This window comes from Rhea pennata, chromosome 2, assembly GCF_028389875.1.
Source record: "Rhea pennata isolate bPtePen1 chromosome 2, bPtePen1.pri, whole genome shotgun sequence".
Classification (NCBI taxonomy): Eukaryota; Metazoa; Chordata; class Aves; order Rheiformes; family Rheidae; genus Rhea; species Rhea pennata.
Genome location: NC_084664.1, coordinates 33,469,126 through 33,487,541, shown reverse-complemented (window position 1 = coordinate 33,487,541; position 18,416 = coordinate 33,469,126). Strand labels below are relative to the sequence as shown.

The 18,416-nt window shown below is 34.7% G+C and overlaps 1 long non-coding RNA gene across 5 annotated transcripts in view; it reads left to right on the top strand.

Annotated features, from left to right (window-relative positions):
• Positions 1 to 18,416, top strand: part of LOC134136075 (uncharacterized) — a 38,324-nt gene that overhangs the window by 7,963 nt on the left and 11,945 nt on the right. For 3 of the 5 annotated variants that reach the window (XR_009957429.1, XR_009957426.1, XR_009957428.1), the window contains one exon: positions 17,779 to 17,884. The exons of the other annotated variants lie outside the window; for them this stretch is intronic. This is a non-coding gene — a long non-coding RNA (uncharacterized LOC134136075). The remainder of the gene's footprint in view (positions 1 to 17,778; positions 17,885 to 18,416) is intronic. 5 annotated transcript variants of the gene reach the window in all.

Below are 18,416 nucleotides of genomic sequence, written 5' to 3'. Positions count from 1 at the left end.
TTTCTCGGCCTTCTGCAGCCTTTTCCCTGAAAAAAGAAAGAATTTAGGAATATAGCAAAATTCACCCGTGCATAGCCTTTGAAACTTCCCATATTGCACCAGTTTATAGTACTAGAATTACAGAAGTAGAAAAAAAAATAGAGAAAGCCTGTTCTTTCTATACTTTTGCCTTTTGTATGTAAGGCAAAGGAACTATGATCTCTGCCCTAAATCTTTTCTGCATGCAGTATAGCTACTAGAGAATATCCAGATCATTTTAGAAATAAGATTAAAAGAATAATAGTAGCATAATTTGTTACAAAACTCATATTTTACATGCATATTTATTTCTGTTGGTCTGCTCAAATGAAAGAAGTATCATGTATTTTTTTGATAAGGAATACAGTCATGCAACTTAAGTAGTCACTCCAAGTAAAACTCTGGAAAATCTTAAACTCATCTGTAAAGTTTTATATTAAGCAAGGATTTACTAAGGGAAAAGTTTATATCTAGTGTTATTTGTAAAAAAAAAAACCAGTATATACATTTGTCTTTATGAGTGTTCATCCTATATATTACATAAATAGTCAAAACTATAGCTAAATATATGAAGGATTACCGTACAAAACAACTTAATTTTCTTCAGGAACTAGGTGGAAGTATAAGTTATGCCTTTTTTTTTTTTTTTTTTTTTTTTTTTTTTTTTTTGAGCAGAGTATTGGGACAGGTTGACAACTCAAAGATCTCATGATTATTTTTTTATTATACAAAACAAAATCAAATCATTCCAGTCATCTGTACTTCTCTCCACACTTTCCTAAACAAGCCAAGATATGTAAAATTGCTTAAATACGATATGAGCAAAGACTTTTTTCCATTCTCTAGCAAGTCATTTTTGGCTTGGTGCCAAAGCCTAACAAAGCTGTTTGCATATTTGTTGTATAGTTATTTTATTTTTGTATTTTAATAGTAGGAGAGCATTCAAATTCTAGAGTACAGACAGATCTAGGCATGATAAAAGGATCTATGAAGAATATATTCAAATCCTGCTGGCTTTAAAGGCGATGTTCTTGTGGAATGCTCTAGTAGTCAATGATGGCTGAATATTGGTAATTTGGAACTAAAAGATTTTTTCAATATTGTCACTTATAAAGAAATTCATGCTCTTCTTTCAGCTTCTTAAGCATCTTTTCTCCTACCTGTGGCTGATGTTTGAAAGGCTGAGTCTTTACTACAAATCTGGACATTGTCACCCCAATGAAACCAAATGAGGATACATAGTTATTGGATGATAAATTGGGAAATTCTAATTGTTTGTCAGTCCATAGGATAGTAATTTTCTTTAGAAAACATTCCAAAACCCAGTTCCAATAAAACTGTTTGAATTGGGAATATTTTGCTGCATGCACTGGGAATCTGAAAGCAGAAAAGTAATTCTGTCAGCAGAAGCTGAGGACTGATCTGAAGTTTAGCATCTCAGTGCATCTTCACATTATGACCAGTGGTTGCCTCTGCTTATTAGTGAGAAAATGATCAATAATGGTCTTTGTAAAGATGTCCAGAACATGTCAGGTCTGCTTGTGACTCTTCAGACAATGACTGAACAAAACAATGATTACTGACTTTTTGATAACCATAAGATCCAAGGTATTTGACTTATTTCAGCTGTTCTTTCTAATACCAAACTTCCCAAGTACATTTGCCCAGTGTTTTTATTATTGCTCTTTACCTCCTCACTGAGCTTATCGTGATATATTTAAGTTGTCAACCTGTCCCAATGCACTGCTCAAAGAACAAATGTTTGTTATACTTTTACCCAATGCCTCAAAAAAATTATCAAGCAACTCTTCAGGATTTCTTTGTATACTGAGCATGAATATCTTAAAATCATCCTGTGGATTTTTGGGCCAGTGCTGAGACTAAAGATGCAGTTTAGCTCAGTTGGTTAGAGCATGGTGCTAATAATGCCAAGGTTGTGGGTTCAGTCCCCGTACAGGCCACTTGTTTGGGGTTGAACTAGATGATCTCCAGAGGTCCCTTCCAACCTTACCAATTCTATGATTCTAAACTGCTCCAACCATGAGAAGCAGATTACATATATCAGGAATTGCAGGTGGTCTTTAAAGAAGACATGAGAAGCTGAAATACAAAGTAACATCTAAATTCAAGCTGCGGGCAGCTAGAGGGCAAGAAGTTATGCAGTGATTGCTTTGGTATGTAGTGCTAGATCTTGCTTTATACCAAAGCCTTTCAAATACAGGTACATAGAATTAAGCATCCAAATCTACAATTACACTTTCAAATAAATATGAAACATTCAGCCATCATTAACATATTTTTTCCTTCTGATTTCAATGAAATACAACAACTTTAAATAAGACACTTTTACTCTAGTTCCACAATGCAATTATTGTGTAGCTTGCCAGAGAGCAGATGTGATTCCAGGAGTCACGCTAAGGTTCTTCACCTTCAAGATTACCTAATGGATGGTCATTTCTGGATATGAAAGGACTTTCAGATTTCTGGAAGTCGTTTACTTTAGCATTGACATCAAGGAACTAGAGGGGTTAAATTTCTCCTCTTTATTGAAGAACTCCTTTTTGATCCAGATGGCCTTTGTCAACAACTTGACACTATGAGCAGAAATAGTGGCTGAATGGAATTAAAGTCTTTCCCTTCCTCAGCATCTTTGGGCATGCCATTATCTGTGACATGTACATCTTTTTAATATAAGAATTTAGAGATCAGGATTTTGAACGGGTAGAATTTAGAAATACCTGTGTCCCTATGCATTAATAAAATGTTTACCTGAAAGACAATGATTTATTGAAAGAACCCTTAAAGTGCTTCCACCTAAAGATGGAAGTTTTGCCATTGCATTTTATTTTTTTCCTAGTTTTTAAAATCAAATTCTGTCAAAGACTCCCTATAAATATTAGCTATGAATATATTACTCATTTTATCTTTAAAGGGGATATTTTTCTGTATTTTCCTATAATGAAAAGTATCTGAATAAAAACAGGAGAAAAAGTGTGAAAAAAACTTCAACAAACATAATCCTCAAGATTAATTTCCTGGTATTATTCCAGGTCTTAAATTATTAGTGCTTCTTTTTTTCTTAGAGGGTCCATCATAATCACAATGTGCTTGTGGATAAAGCTCTAAAATTAGGTGGTGTACTCCCATAACAAACCCATAACTTCAAGATTATCTTTTGAAGTAGCTATTTTTTTATTCTGAATATATACTTGTAAACATGGCATTTTCTCCAAGTTTGAAGTAGTTTAAAAAAATAGATAAACATTTTGTAATATTTTATTACATAATTGATTAAATGATTGAGAAGGAAAGAGACTGTCAGACAGAATTTATTCATGTGTAGTAAATCAACCTAAATTCAAGATGAGGCATGAGAACTCAGGTCAGTTAGTAACTGAAAAAATCAAATGAAAAAATGAATATGTTACATTTTACTATCTAGTGGGTAAATTAATTACATATGCCTGAGACATCCTGTGATTTTCTACCCTTTAATATTTTTTTCAGTGACTGGTAGGAAGGGTGCTTGGCAATAGATAACCCTGTTTGTGGAGAGCTCCAAGATGCAGGATGCTTGTCCCTGTCTCAAAACAGTATTTGAGTAGAGTATAAATGAACCAAATAAGTCTATTGTCTTCACAAATGAGGCAATAAATGCTGATGTCTTAGAGTATAGAAACAGTACATTTGTTTTCACATTTGTGAAATAGCAAGCATTTATTTGGATGCATGTCATTAGGGCTAAGTGAATGGTCTGTAACCAGACAGAAACAGAAGAGCTACCCATTCAGAATTCAAGGCTTAAGCTTTATTGCTCAAGATAGAATTTCACAAATATTTCTGAATATTTTATGATGTTTAAGAATGCACACAAGTTCATCTATTTGCTAGTTACATAACACTGTCACTCTTACGAAAATAGAAAGTACAAAAACTTCAGCTCTGCAAAAAGTGTAGCTGCCCACAATGTCCCAGTTTATGGGTTCAGTCCTCCAACGCAATGAGCACTTTGGTCCTAATCCAGTAAACTACTCAAGTATCTGCTTAACAGCAAGCACGTGAATAACTACGTTATGTTAAGCTGCTACTATAGCTAAATAGAAGTCACAGGGTCCTGATATTGTAGATGACATCTTTTCTTAACTATCTCTTTGAAATGTTAGAATTACAGTTACTTATCTCACTGGGTTACCACCACTCCTAAGAGCTAGTCTGTAACCTGTCATATTTGAGCGTGAAACGATTAAAAATGGTGAACAGACTTTTTCCTCTTACCAGTTGCTTTCAGGATGAGATGCTTCCAGGTGCTTGAAGGGATTATTAGAAATTGGAGTGGAGGCTAAAGGAGCTGTAGCTTTCCTGGCTCCATTAGCTGCATGTAGTGTAATGAATGCTGTGTATCACTTAACAGCGAGATGCTGCCTGGAGCCGCTCCCACCTCTTTACTGAGCTTCACAGAAAGGGTCACTGCAAAGTTTATCACTCCTCCTGTGCTAGTTAGTAGAGTGAGGCTGCTGTGGTCAAAATGGCTGATGCTGCACTCATAACATGTGACATTTAAGATGCTCCAGCATGTTGTGCCCAGGAGCTTCCAGAAAAGTTCTAGCTGACCCAGCCAGGACTCCCTTCCATGGCCACAGGATTCCTCTTCTTTCTCTTCTCCCTACACCATTTTACCTCTTATAATCAGAGACAAATCCATGTCAGGTTCGACCTTTAACAACATCCATGTAGTTTATCAGCAAGAAAATTATGCTTTGCTGTGCACATGATTTTTATTGTTACTAATACTTCATCACAGTTCATGAGTCTCACATGATGAATGTGGGCATTACCCCAGCTTGTGTGCGCCTCGTGAAGCTTCTGCCTTCAGTCTTCATTGTTGCAGTCTGCGCTATTTGCTTTCTTGCTCTCTATCCATCCATGTATAATATGACACACTTCCAACTGTAATCTCAGTATGAAAACAGCGAGAACTTTAAAAAATTTCATATATCTCGAGAGCCCTGTATATTACTTTTTAGCTAAAACAATGCTCAGATGGTTGTCACAAAGAAAGTTAAAGCGAAATGTCAAAAGCTGTAAGGAAAAAAAGCTACACATGGTAGATACAAGATTCAGTGCACGGTAACTCCCTCTTAATAAACAAGCAAAGATCTATTGGAAGGAAAATTTCCCTGCATTTGAAATTTAACTGCCAACCATCCACATCCTACACATAACTGTCATAAAGGATGTCTAAATCTGTCCTCATTTATAACATGTGTTGTGACAAGATTTGACAGTCTCTGAAAGAGCTATAATTGCCATCTAAACATCCAGCATTTTGTCAACTGCGATCATGTTTAGGGAAAGCATTTATTTCATTTTAAAAAAACTAGCATTTTTTCTTCCTTCTGAATGAGATGACAGATTTTTTTTTCTCTTCTCATTAAGGGGCTGCAAGTCAGACTTAAGGACTTTTTTTTTTCTTTTTCAGTATTTTTCCTGTTACAGAAGTTGGAACTTTTCAGACTAAGAGAACGATTACTTTAAAGAAACCAATAAAACTATAACAAAAATATGATAGATATCTTCAAAGGTACATAGGTATCTATCTACAAAGATACTGGTAATGTTGAGAATTTCTGAATGTCTTTTCATAGACTCATAGAATAGTTAATTTTGATGGGCACTCTGCTGAATATCACAACAGGAACCAAGATGAAAAAGTGGAAAAAATGTCCCCCAAATTTCCATTTATTACACTGAATAAATGTTATGTAGCTTTACTCCACTGCATATGGTCATTCTAATGCAACTGTAGACATTGCTCCAGGATGAAGATTTGGAGTTGTCAGTGTAAGAGCAGAAAGAATGTTTTTGATGGAGGAAATGTGATCTGTCTCTTGGGCATTGATAGTCTATATAGGTGAGAGTACAATTAATGCATAACTTATTAACTACCCTGATGGTTCAGAACTATACAAATTCTAACTGAGCCTGAGAGTTTATGTCTTAATTGTTTTCACAAAGTAGTGAGCGGTAAAAGTCACCAGCATTAGAGCAAACACTCCCCAAAAGTGTTGTTTTTATTCACTCTGGCAGTGTTCATGGTTCTTCTGTGTTTATTTGCCAAAAATATTCCAGCAAAAAAAATTTATTCACAGAAATGTTCACAACAAGTGAACAATGAGCTGTTCTTTTGGAAGTATTGGTACCAGAATTGGTACTTTTTCATGTGATTGGACAGTGATTGATGTAGCAGTGACATAGGAGCAGAATTATATGCATGTGTCCCCAAATCCTAGATTTATCTTGCTTGCCTGGTCTGCCCTTGCCAAGTGCACTATTCCTGAGAAGTGTATACCACACAGAGTGTTTGTACTGTGCTACTTTGGGGCTTTTAAGAAAGTACACACACACACATCGTATTTACATAATTACTAAACATGGTATTTAGCTGCCAATTAAGGCTCTCTTACATTCAAACCGTAATCATTATTGATTCCTTCTCATGCATACAATTGTACATAATGTGTATCAACAGTTACTCCACAGTATAAACTTTGATGTTAGTGATGATGGCCACATTATGCAGTCATTCCAATGCTCAGTTTCAGTTCAAACAGTAAGTCATAAATAATAATCTGACAACCACCAAATAACCCATTTAAAAACAGGAATAAAAAAGTTCTTGAATAAGCAAATAATTACTATTAATCAAAACGATTTTCTTAAATTTTGCCTAAAAAGGGCATTTCAACATCCATGAATGTTTCATGGCTTTCAATAAGATCTTATGAATACTCCCTTATTAAAGAATATGCTTAAAAGAACAGAATCAATTCATATATTCCTCAGCTTCTACATATTAATAACGAGATGTTTTATTAGGAGTATCCTTAAACAATGGAAAGCTTATTTCAAGAAGCAAGGAGATATAAGTATGGATCATAGACCTGAATTAGTTATCTGGAAATAAGAACTGGTCCATTTAGATTTTTTTTTAAGTTAATTTCTGCACATAAATCAAACTCTATTCTTCATTAATTAGAGCAACTGATAATGTGTCTTTTTGCACCTGTCTCAGATTATGTAGCATGTATTTATTAGGATCTTTCCAGCATCCTAGTGTTTCAGTGATGCTGCTTCCCTAGAAAAGCAGGTCCCCTAGCTGACAGTATCTCTCTGTTGATCGTAAGGCAAAAGTACTTTTGAGTTCTAGGCTTAAGTGACTATTGGGCTCAGCAGAAACTGAAAGACAAAATGTTAGAAAAGTAGGCAAAGGCAGATATCCAGCAGATTCAAGTATCATTGTAACTGAAGACAAATGGGTGCCTCAGTTATTCCCAGCTGTTAACACCTTCCAGAGTAACAAGAGTTTTGCCATCTCTCTGTTGATGATCACTATGCAGTTTTTAAACTTATCATCCTGAGTGACCTAAAAAAAAAGTATGGTAAAGGGAAGCTGGAAAAGATAAACACTAGCAGATAGACCTAGAAGATATTTTTGTGGGAGTGAGGAGAAAAAAGAAGGACCTAGAAGATATGCAGAAACCTTGACAGGGAAAAAAAAATGGGATACGAAGCTGGAATTTTAGGGGGAAAAAAAGCACAGGAGTGTGCTCTTGACACAGGATGTGGATGCATAGGATGCAGGAGATTTCAGGAACTCTTTAAAGGGACATGAATGTGAAATGGCACACTGGCAGCTCAGGAGAAGATGCAAGGAGTCAGATGAATGCAATCCTTAGCCCCTATAGCAATTGTAAAGTGAAACATAAACCTTTTGATGTTTGTAAGGATCCAAAAATTCAGATTTTATGGTCATAAATATTGTGAACAAGTATTTATTAGGATGATTGATAAAGAAAATTAAAAGACATATTTTGCAAATTCTAAATAAGTTTTATTTCTTTTCATATGAAGGAAAGGATAATTGTGTTTTTTACAGGTAAATGATGAAAAAAATTTAAAATATGTCTTAAGTTTACCTTTGTAATCAATTGTAAGAGGTATGTAGTATAAATATCACACAAATCATTATTTGCTTTGCTCTGTCTCTTGATTTTTATGATTCCTTTGTATATTTACTTACTTAAGATAGGTAGGATCAGATCCTGGAATGGGAATAAATTCAGGAGATGCAGCAGCAAGCAGAAAGAATTTTTGTGAGGTTCTTTCTGAGAGCGCGCCCCCACATCACTCTGTTAAGGTATACAATTAATACTAAACTGTGGATCATACTTCCAGCCTTTCCAGAGGCCAGTTTGGCATTCTCCATGGGGTTCATGTGTCTCGTTAACTGAGTAGGGAGAAAGATAACATCTCTGATATGTGAACCTATGCAGCTCGGTCAAGGAAGGCAGTAAAAAGAAATTCTGCTTCTGCTAAAATAACATCTTAACTACAGCTAAATAAAGGGCTTTGAACTTGAGAGCTTCCATTAAAATTATAAATATATACGAAAAATTTAAAAGAAGCCTTACAAAATACTCTGAAAATTCTATTCTGTACTCTTTGGGAGTTTTAATGGCTCCAGTCTTAGCAATGATAGAAGATAACTGTGTTCCAGTGCTAATGTTTGTGTGCTTGTTACTCCAACACAAGAGCCTTTAGTAATCATTATTTGCATTAGCTTTTTGGATCAGGAACATGCTCTGCCATTTCTTCTGAGTGCACCTTTTTCCTAACACTGAACAGCAAGCATTTGGTTGTAAGAATCTGACTAAAATAACTGTTTTGACGCTTAAATGGATGGAGTTGTGCAGCTCTGAATGCTAATCAGCTGTAGGTAAAGAATGTTTCCTCTTGTGGGAGTTGCTAAATGTGCTAGCTTGAGCTAAAAATAACCGGCTGACCTGCCCTCCTCACAATAACATTGTGGAACTTGTCTCTCCTTGCATGACTGAGGAGAGAGTGATATAGTTTAGCTCATTTTAAGGCAGAAAGAGGTTGTTATGCTCATCTAGAAACTGACTTAAAATTAAAATACTGTAATTTGTGTATCCCATCTAGGAAAGCTGCTTTGTGAAATGGTACGTACAGATCATTCAAACATCAGAGTCGATTCTGGAATTCTCCAATTGTTTTTTGTAACACAACCCCGCTGTATTCTTCGTGATTAGCATTCTCTTATGTTGCTATGATACAAAGATGCTAACTTTAAATGAAATGGTGCCAGGAGGCTTACGGCCACGGCCATCAGAGCAGCACTGAGGGCCTGACATCAGCTATCTCTTGGGAAATCTATGGGAAAGTCTATTTTGTTGTCAGAGGCATCGGCTAAATGTCCTTGCAAGGAAGCTTCCCCATGCAAGATAAAAAGCTAATCTTGATGGAAAGGGAGAGAAAAAGACTGTTCTCTAAACCTCACAAAAGTGCTGCACAAAAGCAAAAGAACTGGGAAATACATAAAAAGGACATCAATAAGATTTTTAGATTTGAGGACATATATGAGCTAGAATGGGCTAGTAATGGATCGACAAATAAAAAGTTATATTTGAATTAGAAAAAGTTTATCTGAAATGTCTATGTTTCTCAAATGTTTACCTCACCTTCATTCCTTCAATACAGGATGACTTAGTTGCTATTTGAAAAAAGGGTCACCTTCTGCTTAGCATTTTTATTGCAGGGAATGCAGCTGCAGTTACTTCTTGTTCTTAAATACAGTGGAGCTGGTAATTTGTGACTATAAAAAGGGGACTATACAAAAACACTGGCAAGAAGTTTGTTTTGAATTCTGCTCTGCAGTTGGTCTGTGTAAGGCAAAACTGTATTTCATTTAAAAACAGTTTCAAAAGTACAGATACAAGAATACAGTTTGTATTCATCACACTTTCAGGTTTCTATGTGAAATTTGGTAAACTGGAAGTGAATATTTTAACACCATGAGTCAACAATAATAAGTTCAATGCAATTTCTTTTCTTTAAAATGTGGTAGGTGCTGGATTTTAGAAAGTAAAAGACAGGGACCACAGAAAAATTGCACTTTAAAAACCTCAGGATGTTATCTAGCCCATACTCTTATCTCAGGATCAGCTGTTGAGAGAGGTTTCACTCTGCTGTTGCTCTCAGAAACCTCCAAAGATCACACAACCTTCCATGACATCTGTTATCATACTTAGTAATCCTTACCGCTAGAGCAGACTTACCTAATTCAAACCTTCTTCTGATGGCTTGCAGAAAGATCTAGGCCTTTCTGAAGTGACTTACCATAGTCTACAAGAGGGGCACTTACCTATGCCTATCAGAAAAAAATGTAACTCAGAGCCACTGCCTGAGAGCACAGACTCCACGGTGAGCTTCTGGGGACTGTCAGTGAACACTGTGTGCACCCTCAGCTTATGGAGCAGCACCTTTATGGCTTAGTTCCTTCCAGACTGACTGTGTCCCATTTATATGCTAATTTTCTGTCTTAGTAGAGGCAGAACATGCTTTAGTTTACTGGTTTCAGCATAGCCCACCCACTATGTTTTATGACAAAAGGCAGCTGATGCTAAGACAATGTAAAAAAACTACATATCAATTCTTACAGAATTGAAAGACTGAGATTGTACTTTGAAGGATTCAAAATGAAAAATTATGTGTGAAATAAACATAAAACATAGCCAGCCTTAAACTTCAGAATAAATTCTACTCTCTATTTGTACTTTTCACCTGTGTATATTTCTGTAATGTCACCTATAATTCTTATTGCATATTCATTTGGAAGGCTGGCTATGCATATTTCATTGCCTTCCTGAATTAACAACTTCATCATCTAGATTATGTCTTTCTCTTTATCGTTCCATATATTCAAATATAGCATAGAGGCTCCCAGTTCCCGTTTTTTGTAATGCTTTGGATCAGCTCAGACTCAGATCAAATGCCCTAATATAAACTCTTAAAATACTCTTTGAAGTATTTAATTCTCCACATACTAAATATGATATAAAATATTAATTATAGATAAAATTTGGTTAAGCCTGTCATCACCAGTGTATTCTCTGTGTTGGAGAGCAAACAGGTCTTCTTTGGATCCTCTGTGATGAAGGTTTTCAGTAATAGAGATTGTCTTTGTATAGGCATAATTCTGAAGACAAGCTCCTCTTTTTCCTGTTCTTCAGGTATATTCACATTCATATGAGGTCCCTCTGCTATTGTTTAAGCCCCAAACTTCTTGTCTAGTCACCAGTGAACATGGAGAATACTTCACTTCTTTCCTCTTTGTAATAGTCCTTTACATATTTGGACACTTTTATTGTGTTTCTGCAGTCTTGCATAGCCTAAACAATCTAATTATTTTTTCCTTTCCTTTCCTTTCCTTTCCTTTCCTTTCCTTTCCTTTCCTTTCCTTTCCTTTCCTTTCCTTTCCTTTCCTTTCCTTTCCTTTCCTTTCCTTTCCTTTATTGTAAGGTTATATTTTCTGCAACTGTGATTGCTCTCATGTAGATTCTCTGTTTCACAACATTTTTGAAGAGTATTACCCCAAACTAGATATAGGAGTGCTCTCAAAGGATCATTTCACACATCTCATATAATCAATCAATAATGAATATAGATAATCCATCTAGAATTAAATAAGTCAGCTATATGAATGTAATAAGACTAGACAGTTCATGAACAAGTGATCCACACAGCACTTGCAGTTTGTTCTTCAAATTTTGATTGGTAATATGATGCTATTTCCAGGTAACAATTTGGAGAAGCAAATAAGAGAATTATAGTGCAAGGTAAGTGGGGAGAAACCTAAAGAGGTGATTTGATTCAATTCTCTGCTAAGAACACAGCCAACTTTGCTCCTGTATTTTTTTTCATGAGGAAAAACTGAATAGTCTTATCACAAGGATATTCTAATATTGCATTTAGTGGTGATGGTGCCTGTAAAATGATTGCACAAATCAGTACCTTCCTTTCTGTTGTCTATCTTGTAGTGCCTTATGCCAAATAAAAATATTGCTCAAATATGAAAAAGCTGTCAGCATTTCAATAATAGATGCATTGCATGAACTGAGGGTCCAAAAACCTATGTTCTTGACCATATTTGCCTCTGTTTGGCTGCTGACCTCATACAGCTTTGTGCCCCATTATTATTACATTCAGCATTTCTGATGTCCTATTTAGAACCTATAAACTCTGAAGGACAAGAAGAAGGTCTTTCATTATATATTTACATCATATCAGATAAGTCGTGATGATTGAATGAAACAAAATAATTTAGGCTGGATGCGACACTGGAGGTAATCTAGCCCAATTGTTACTCAAAGCAGGCCCAGTTAGATCTGGTGGCTTAGGGAATTGTAGAACTTGTGGACTACGATTTCTGAACTCTTCTTACCTCTTTGGGGATTTTAATGACTGTTAGACATTTTTGCCTTTAAGGGACTATGAACTGATCAATTTAATTAAGAACCATATTCCCTAAAATCAAATATCTTGAACAGAATAACTCCACAGTCTTCAAATATAAATCCCATGCAAATATAAATCTTCTTTCTTGTCTAGAATTTTGCTTGCTTCAGATAAAACTGTTAACCATAACTTTTGACTAATATTACATGTTCTCTTTGGTTTGAAACTTCTGTTTTTCCAAGAGTTTTGTACTCCCTTTTGAAGACTCAGATTAAATAAAGTCAGTGGCATATTCATTTTTAAAATTAAATAGTAAAATGACAATCCTGACCCCTCAGTAGTGATTCCTTATACTCCTCGAACCATTCAGACTCAATAATGATTATCTTTTGCTAAAGTTATTTGACATTTCTTAGAAGGAATTTGATATGTAAATTTGTTCAACTGTGACCTCTCTGTGGAGGGAAATAATGTAATTGGTGGTCTCCAACAGGACCTTCCTACAGATGTGGCAAACTATAAAGAGACTGTATAGAAGAAAATTAAAGGATGTAAATTTTGCCCTTAAAAGTATAATTTCTGGAAAATGAAGGACTCTCTTGGAAGCACACAGTCAGATATGATAGTTTCACATGCAACACAGAGCTTAACAAGCTTTGATTTATTTATATGAACAGAAACATTTTTTAAAAATTGTAAACATGTAACCTGATAGACTAATTAGTCAGGCAATACAGCATTGCTCTTCCATAGTTTATTTTCATCAGTAATATTAATCACTGGACAGCAGATGTATTAGGGGTGATCCAAGGTTAAAACAAAGGATTCAAAATAATGAACTAGAGTAGTAGATGACAACATGGAAAACTTCTTGATTTATAATTCTGAGAGTCTGTTGTGGGTATCTGCATCAACTTCATGCCTTTTAATCAGACAGCCTCTGATCATGGTGATCTTTACTTTGCATTAATTTTATCTGCTTTTGGAGGTAATGAAACTGTGATAAGAGCCAATTAGTTTTGCACCATCAGGAAGGACAATGAATTGTGACTTGGCAAAACAAAGATAAAGTTAACCATTTGCCTAAATGAAGCTATTCTTTGTTGTTTTCTCATAAGGCTTGTTGTGTTCAGCTCCATGAACAAGATAGCTGAGGATATGCAAGTCTACCTAAAGTAAGACATGTTCTGAAATGAACACTACACTAATGTAGTTACACTGCCCAGTAATTCAATGCTAATTTTCCACAAGCCATTAGATCCGTGTAAAGATTCTATTTCACACTTATGAATAAGTGACACAGTGAGAAATAAGCTAGCATTTCAGTTCTTGTAGCAAATGCTTCTTAAATGAGAAGTGAAATGAGCTGGATGAAAGATGCTTTTTCCACACAGGTACAACAACATTGTCTTTTTAAAAAATGCTGTTGCAAGTCTTTTGCCCAAGAGTCAGACAAATTGCATACTGGAGTGAAGCAAACTGAATCACTAGACAAAATTTTGCAAGCCTATTTTTGTACTATAATAACACCATGAAGAAAGCTAAAATGCAAGCTATATAGCTTTACAGAAACATAACTGTAGTTGTGATACAGGTAAGCTGTTATTCATATTTCATGCGCAAGAATTATGCATTTTAAAAGTTATTTTAAGGTAATATCGTATTTATACATGACACTGGCAAAATACAAAAACCCGCACAGATTTCCAAATTATTGGAATGTGTGTCTACTTTTTATATATATTTTTTATATATATTTATATATATATACATATAGAAAGCAGAAAAGAAAACTAAAAGGGAGACCTCCAAATTTAATTAAGAGCATTAAAGAGCAACTAATTTAAAAAAATAAGGTTTCTCTCCTTGCCAAACAGGGTGAAATGAGTCTGAAATTATAGAGTTCACAATTCTTGGAAAGGGAAAGATGGAAAACAACAAAAGAGAAGCAGGGACACTTTAGCAGACCCGGAGATTAGGTTGGTAAAATCATAGGGATCTAAGGAAACCTAAGAAAAAAAATTGATCTAAGGAAAAAAAGCAATCTAAGATCAGACTAAGGAAAAGAACCTAATAAGAACTGGTGTTTACTCAGATAAATGATATTAAATACAAATATAAGCTCACATATTATCCCAAAGCAGAGAAAATATAGTAAGTATAGAAGAGACAAACTAGTTTAAATCAAGGATTCTACGATAAACTTGAAAATTAGAAGGGAACATATGATGAAAGATGGAAACCAGGTTAATCTTTAATTAGGAGAATAAAATAGCACCAATAAGCAGAGACACAATTAGGAGCACAAAATTAGTTGCAAAAAATATATATACCAGAGGTAACAAGAAATAATTTGTAAGTGATAATAACATGATAACGAGGAAAATATTGGTCTGCTATGGAACAAAGAAGGAAAGCTATCAAGAGATAGTACTCAGATGGTCAACATTCTTTAAGTCCTTTTTAATTAATTAAAAAGACTTGTTGATAGTAAAGGTCTAGAAAAATAATACTAATAACAGAGGAATAAGTTTTCTGCTTTAGACTATGGAAACAACATTCTTAACAGTATTTGAGAGACTACGTAAGTAATTTTAATTTTTTTAGATTAGTTTGATCTGATGAATATCATACAAACACACGAACACCTAATTAACAGAATTACAAAACTGTTAATAACTATATTTAGAAATCTGTGAAAGACAGAATACATACTAAGAGTCTGGAAAAAAGGTATATGTAATACCTATGTTTAAAAAGTAACAAAAGAAGGGTTGATAAAGTATAGAGCAGTTAGTTTAACTTCAGTCTTCAGTATAATTATGATAAAAATCAAAAAAGCATTTTGAAAGACCCAGAACTGAAAAAAAACAGGCAACAGGCAACTGACATTTTTACAAATTGCGTCAAACCAGTCTGATTTTCTTTACAACAGCCCTTGTTGTTGTGAGGAAAGCGTTGGTTTTCCTAAGTCTTGGTGTAATAAGGTAATCGCGCTCTCTAACATGACCTCACAAGGACGCTGGGAAAACATGATCTAGAAGAAACTGCTGAAGGCTAGTGCAAACTGCTTGGGTAACGTACCTCAAAGGACGTTTGTCTGTGGTTCACTGGAAACCACAAAGTCGAAGTGCATAACAAATATAAGGATGGCCTGTCTCATGTTCTATTCAATGTTTTCCCCAACCAGGGAAACGATTATATCTGGGGAAAACACGGACGTAAAAGGAACCATAAGTTCACTGGAGGACAAAATCAGAACTGAGAATGAGCTTGACAAATTAACAAACTAATCTGAAAACAAGATGAATTTACTATGCTTGGGCACAAGAGTGCAAAAAAAATGATGTTTAGGTAAAGGTCCTTCTCTTTAAAAAAAGAGCTAAGAGAGATAATGGATTAGAGGCAGAGCATGAGTTAGCAATTTCATGTTGTTATGAAAAAGCCAATCATCTTGGAATCAATTAATAGAAATATAGATGGTGAGAGATATAACATTCCTGTTCTGCTCAGGTAGATTGATTAAATTACTTTCCAAGGTCACATCTACTCCTCTTCATGACTCTGCCAGGTGCACTGTTATATTTGCTCTATTATTTCAGCAGAACAACTTCCCTTTAAGTCTTTGAGACATTGATTTGAGGCTGAAATTTTCAGAAAGGCTTAAGTATCTAATTACTACAGATTTCAAAAAGGTTCGAATGCCCATGAATACTGAGTAGTTCCTGAATCAGAATTCGGCTACTGTTTGTGTACTGAGAATCTAGTGTTGTTATAATTCCAGAAAAATTTGAGTCACTTTTAAAACTAAGTCAAAAAAGTTTAACAACTAATACTTGAATTAGCTCAGATATTTTTTCTTAATTATCTCTATTTGTAGTATATTCTTTAAGCTCAATTCAAAACTCAAATGATCAAACGTGTGCCTTTTTGTGGTTGATCAGTCATACCCTCATTTTATGCCACAGAAAATGGCCGATTCCTTCCATTTCAGCTCCCTCAGTTCCAATGACTTTTCCTTCTACTTTGAACAATCCTCCCTTTGAAATAAAAATTTGAAAGGAAACTTTCAGAGATTAGGAGGCTGGGAGAGGTCTTATTTGTGAAAAATAATTCCCAAGACAAATATATTAAATATTTGCATTTGCTTTATTATTGACAAGTCTACCATTTCCGTCTAGTAATAGACTACTACAATTATCAGAATTATTAAACAGGTCATTGTTAATGATCTTACTATCAAAGTAAAATCCAGTATAACTCTTTCCATAGGTTTTATGCAAGATATTTTAAGCTGTAAATAATACTTAGAAATTCAGCATATATTGTAGCACTGACAGCATGAGATTTCCAGAATACACCACTTTAAAAATTGCTTATCCTCCTACTGGGATAGTTAAGTACTTAAGAGAATATTTATTTTTTTCTGTAGTGTGATTTGGTGATCTGTAAAAGACACCAGTGAATAACTTGCTTTGTACTCTGTTTAGCCATGAGGACATTCACCTGTATTTACTCAATTTTTCCATTTTTCTGCAACAGCTGAGGTTTGAAATATTAAATATTTAGAGCTATCAAGTACTCATTTGAATATGTAATCATTACTTCAGATTTTTATTTTGACTAATTAAGTGACTTTTTGCATTCATCTGTGCATCAATGACTTGTGACTTATGGCACACCGTAGGTTGTTAAAATATATATATGTTCTGGATATAACCCATACTTTCCTCTCTTGGAAGTCTATTTTTGCTGTTGTGTAAGGATAACAATAACTACATTTTAGTCAAGTCTTCACTGCTTAAAGCTCCGTGTTTCCCTGATAACTCCTGCTCTCTTAGAGAGGCATTTCCTTCCCTTTGTCTTTTTGTAACATGAGTTTGGAAATGCCAAAGTCCACCTTGATTAAAACAACTGATGCCTCTCTCATATTTTGTGAATAAGTCATTTTTAATAAAGATGAAATAATATTACTGAATAAAATTATTTTTCAAATGTTCTTAGAATTGTTATTTATCAGAAACTTTCACACCTTTAAAATAGTCCTAAAACCAATGAGAGCTTAGGTTTATAAAGGAAAATAACATCTTCCATAACAGATATACAATACTTGTATTATTCAATGTAAGAAACAGTAGGCAAAAAGCTGGGGAATGAACCTGCAAAACTACAAATGGTTCTATTTTGATATAAAATGTTTTCGTCTAATGGGCAGATTAGGGCTATTCAAGCTCCTTATTTTTGTAGTAGTGAGCACAAGATCACATGCAACAGATAGCCTACTGCTGAGAGTAGTGATCTGAACAGAAGGTAACTGTTTCACAGTATAGTGTTTCTACACGGAAGTTTAAGAAAGAAAAGAGAAAGCTGTCTCAGGTTATAGACTTGAACAGTTCCTTTAGAATACAGGCATTTTTTTGTTTTATTGTTGTTAACTTCATTCAGAACCATGGAAAATGAGTCTGCTCAAAGAACGAAGCTTTTTATTCCAACATCTGGAAATCTATTTGAGGATGCGTACCTCTGGAGGGATTCTGCAACGTGGGGAAAGGTACGGTGGTACGTGTAGTAGATATGTTAAAGTACAGGGAGGGGAGGAAGAGGGAGACTTATTTTTCTGATTTGAGGTGAATTTACATTTTTGACTATTTATTTCTGTCTATGACAAATACCAATGTGCGTTCATAGGAAAGTTAGGTCAGAAAGATCCCATATTAACAGGAGATGAAATGTAGGGAGAAAAAGTAAGACAAGACAAGACAAAAGTAAGACTTTTACAAAAGTAAAAGATAAAGCTTAGGAGGCTATTATAACTTGCTTGGTAGTTACTTTAAAAATTAGCTTTTTTGTGGAGATTTGTGCCTTTCCTAGTAAACTTCTATTAAAAAAACCAAACCAAAACAAAAAACCCTCCGTTCTTCATGCAGTAATGAAAAAAACTGCAAGTTCAGCTGTTGAACTAGTAGAGTTTTATATTGTTCTGAGGAGTCCTCATAGTGACAAAACAAAAAAAAATATCGATTAATATATAGAGCAGTTATCACCTGTAACTAAGTGCTTTACAATGAGAGGGCATTAAGTTG